General features: G+C 31.2%; 1 long non-coding RNA gene across 1 annotated transcript; it reads right to left on the bottom strand.

Annotated features, from left to right (window-relative positions):
* Nucleotides 1-482: 482 nt before the first annotated feature.
* LOC148977348 (uncharacterized) lies at nucleotides 483-3749 on the bottom strand. Its single transcript, XR_016169881.1, has 5 exons — nucleotides 2793-3749; nucleotides 2352-2458; nucleotides 1695-1857; nucleotides 1519-1600; nucleotides 483-1338 (listed from the first exon to the last, which is right to left on the bottom strand). It is a non-coding gene; the product is annotated as an uncharacterized LOC148977348 (long non-coding RNA).
* Between the last annotated feature and the right edge of the window lie 723 nt (nucleotides 3750-4472).

Below are 4472 nucleotides of genomic sequence, written 5' to 3'. Positions count from 1 at the left end.
TATTGTTAATACAACTGCCATTTCCCAACACATCTGTCCATTATGTTTTATCCTTTTTTTATATTCTGTATAAAATACACTGTAAAAAAATGTCTTGTCAAATTAACAGTAACTTACTGGCAACAATTATCCAGTACTTGCTGTATTTCATTCAACAATAAAATTACTTCAACACTAACTACAGTACTGTTAAGCATACTGTAAAATCAAATAACATTATTTTACTGTAATTTCTTACCATATTAAAGTACAGTATTACACTGTTAATTTTTAATAATACTGTATAGTATTATACAGTTATGAAATGTTATTGTATTTATTTGGTGCTACTGTGTAACCTGTAGAATATGTAGAAAATCCGTAGAAATAGAGTATTATTTAACAGTTAAAATAATATTTCTATGGATTTTCTACATATTCTACAGGTTGCACAGTAGCACTATAGGAAATAGAAAAAAGAACAATTGAAGCTTTAACTGCTCAAAGTTTATTGTGTATTTTCAAACACATTACATTTACATATATACATTTAAATACATGAATAAAATTAAATACATGAATAATAATAATGTAATATAATACAATTTAAATCATGCATGAAAATCATGAACAATCATGCGTTTCAATTCATGCAAAAATGATTATGAACAGGTAAAATAGAAAAGATTAAAGGGGCGCTATCTGATCAATCTATTAGAAAGGGGGGGGGGGCTTAAACTAGATAGTCTATTTGTTTGAGATAGACTGTCTAACTGGTCAGACTGGTCTGTTGCTGATTTTAAAGGGTTTTGGGCTCCTTTATAACTAGAGGACCAGATTTGCAGGGCTGGGAGAAATGTATAACTACACTTTAACAACTACAGACCAGTGTCATTGCTCTCTCGGTTTTCTAAAATCCTTGAAAAGTTGTTTGCTCAAAAATTAAATTTTTTTTTTAGAAAAACACAAATTATTTAATGAAAAACAATATGGCTTTAGAGATAAAAAAGATTAACTGCTTTGGCATTAATTGAACTCATAGGAAAAATTACATCTGCAACTGAGGATAAAGCAATACACAGTGGAGGTCTTCATCAACTTAAGCAAAGCATTTAAAGGGTTAGTTCACCCAAAAATGAAAATTCTGTCAGTATTTACTCACCCTCATGTTGTTCAACCCCGTAAGACATTAATTCATCTTCCGAACACAAATTAAGATATTTTTTATGAAATCTGAGAGCTGGATCACTCCTGCATACTAGTCCATAGGCTTTGGTATGATTTTTTCTTTGGTATGATTGGCTTGATTTTTGTTAACGCAAATACACACAAATGTGGCATTTTCTTTTCATCCATTATCTGTTGGTCACAAAAGTACACAAACACACATTTGAAAACAAAAACAACAACATTTGAAAGACCCACAACTGTCTAGTTTGTAATGTCAAATAATGCTACAATCAAGATGAGGCTCTATAAAAGGAGTAATTAAAACAAAGAATAAGACAAACAATACGAAAACATTAAATACAGACTTACTATTTTAATTTTGCTGTTTGGCTTGATGTGGTCATCATTTATGTATCGTCCGAGATTTTCTGTAGCTTTACTGCCATCAACACTGTATGGTGAAATATTTTAAAAACACTGTATATAAACATACCAAAATATGATGTAATTATACTTCATTAGAACATTCATTAATTTAATCTTACCAGTAAGATTGTCCCTGAAAGGAGTAGAAATATAAAAAAACTGCATCTTCAGCTGAGTAGTTTTTGAGCAGGGTCTCTCCTTCAGATCCAGCCATGTGTCTTCCAACATACTCCAGTAGGAATTCTCCTGGCTCAATATGCTTTGTGGCGATTACTCCAAAACCTAATAAATTGGGTATAAATAAGTGTAAATTAAGTATGAGAAAAGATTCATAAAGTTGTTAAGGTTGTCTAAACTGTTTTAAATGGTAGCCCTGCTTGGAAAACAAATACGATATCTACATCTAAAAGTGCAAAACTACAAAACTCATATGTATCATGACACTGAATATTGATAATTTCCATTGTTAAACAGGCCCCCGGAGTCTAACTGGCAGTTACATACAAATAATATCAAGATCACTCGCACATCTACACAATGGAGTTTAATTTGGACATCAGCAGCTAGCATAAATACAGGCAGGAAAACAGATATAAATCCACCTTTAACTGATTCAATCATGTTTTTTTGTTTCTCTTGTGTTTTTTTTTAACAGCCTGTTGTTTTTAGCTACACATTTTAAACCCAACCATTCGACATTATTTAGAGACCAAACTTAGCTTTTAATGAAGTTTTGCAAAGTCATACTGATGGCAGAATTGAATGCCGTAACTTACCTTTCTCTTCACACATTAATTTTTTCTCGAATGTGTCTTTATCTTTCCCCGAAGCAATGAAGTACAAGGCTTCCTTTTCAGGAGAAACTCTTTTGGGTCTCATTTTCCTGTGAAATATAAGAACATTTTATGCAGGATATAGTGCATATGCTAAGTAAAATAAAAAAAAAATAAAAAAAAAAATAGAAAATACTCTAAAAAAAAACTCCTTAGAATTGTGTAGACAATAACTTATTGAAAAGATGACAATGTGGCTGATAATTTACTACATTTTTACTATACTTTTTATATCAAGTATTTTTATAAAATCATTTTAAAAAGAAACTGAATATCAATAATACCAATCTGCATGCACATTTACATTGTAAGAGGATGCAAAAACATTGTATAATGTTAGCATTTACAAATCATCATAAAATGAAGTTAGAATGTACAACTTACCTTTTACTTCGGAAAGAAAAAAAGTGAGATGAGAAATGGCTCAGTGCGCTTAGGATCTTGGGATCTTGTAGGTAGATAAATCTTTAAACTATAATAGAAAGATAACTCTCCAATGTAGGAAACAATCTCGTTGAAGTCTTCTAAAGTTGTGCTCTTCCAAATGCCAAACATGAAGTGTGAATTAGGAACCTGGAATAGAGAGATATACGTTCTGCTATCGGAGCAGTGATTGGGCCATCGGATAAACCACAGTTAGCCAACATTACTATTGGTTCTGTTATGCTAATGTTTTGTGATTGAAATCAAATAGCTAGATTAACATAAGGGTAGAATCTGTTGGTAAATTAGTTTTAAATCCAGTTGTAAACATCAACTGGATCAGGAAAAAGTACTTTTCATAATTAGTATTATTTTGCATGCATTTTAAATAGAGCACAGAACACAAACCTATATCAATGGCAGATAAAACATGATAAAGTTAATAAAGGAAAAGTTCAAAAATAATATCAAACTATGGGATGGTGCAGCATTTAAAGAAAGTAGGCGATATACAATTAATTTACTATTTAAAATATTTTAAAAGACAGAAAAAAGTAATTTACCACAATGTAAAAAAATAAATAAATAAAAAATCTGCTCATTTATAAATCAAATGATGTTATAGGGATGTAGCAGATTACCATGGGCATTCATATTTTTGTTGGTTTAACTAAACCTTTATACCACATCTGAAACGAAAGCTCATATTAATAGTACCTCTTGTTGAATCTCTCAAAAAATACATGCAGAGTCCTCAGAGTGTTTTAAGTATAGGATGACTTGTTTAAGCATATGTATTTTTAGGTCTAAGGTAAACTTTCACAGCCTGGCCTTTGAAGCCGTTCTCCATAGAGATGCTAATGTCCTGCAGGTAGTGGGGGTTGCAGCTCAGTCCACTCAGGGACTGAAAACACAGTGAGAAAGCATCCGATCACAGCCATTGGGATATGTTTCAATCAGCTCTGTAATTTAGCAGAGCTGTTTACAATACAGTCAAATCACACCACATGTATTTTTACACGTTTATATATCAATGTTTATACTTAAACACATTAACATTTTCTAAGACAGCCCTTGTTTTAGCAGGTGGGGAATAAATGAAATATGATGAGTATGTCATAAATCTTGCTTTAGTAAGCAGACACTTGAGAGCTTAATGTTACTTACTCAGACTGTTAGTATTAAACAGATATGTTAGCTCAAATACAAAAACTTATACAATTGATAATACTTGATTATACATATTTGGAATGTCTAAAACATGGATGTGGTAAATGGATCTAGGAACACAACAAAGCTAAAACCATTACTGAAACCATTTTGATTCTGTCAAAAATAATTTCTAACAATTGCACCCCTTACATGTCCAGTCAGTCCCTAATTCAATTTTTTAAGATGTTTTCAAAATATCCACAGTGTATTTTTTAATGTATGTTTGTTTTTATTTGGTGTGGCTCAGATGATGAATGGAAGTGCATGTTTATGTTATTTTTGTGTTGTTGTTTTTTTGTCCCAAAATAAGAAACCGTAAGTGAGTGCTTGTAATAACTTCCAGTTAAAAAATATTCATAATTACCGGTTGCTTACATGCGCTCCTCACAAAGATTAATACATTTTTTAGGTTAAAGAGCTAAGGATGTT

The sequence above is a fragment of the Pimephales promelas genome, chromosome 10 (genome assembly GCF_988280905.1).
Source record: "Pimephales promelas chromosome 10, fPimPro1.hap1.1, whole genome shotgun sequence".
Classification (NCBI taxonomy): Eukaryota; Metazoa; Chordata; class Actinopteri; order Cypriniformes; family Leuciscidae; genus Pimephales; species Pimephales promelas.
The sequence above is the reverse complement of the archived record's forward strand: the minus strand, read 5'-3'. Positions and strand labels throughout refer to the sequence as shown.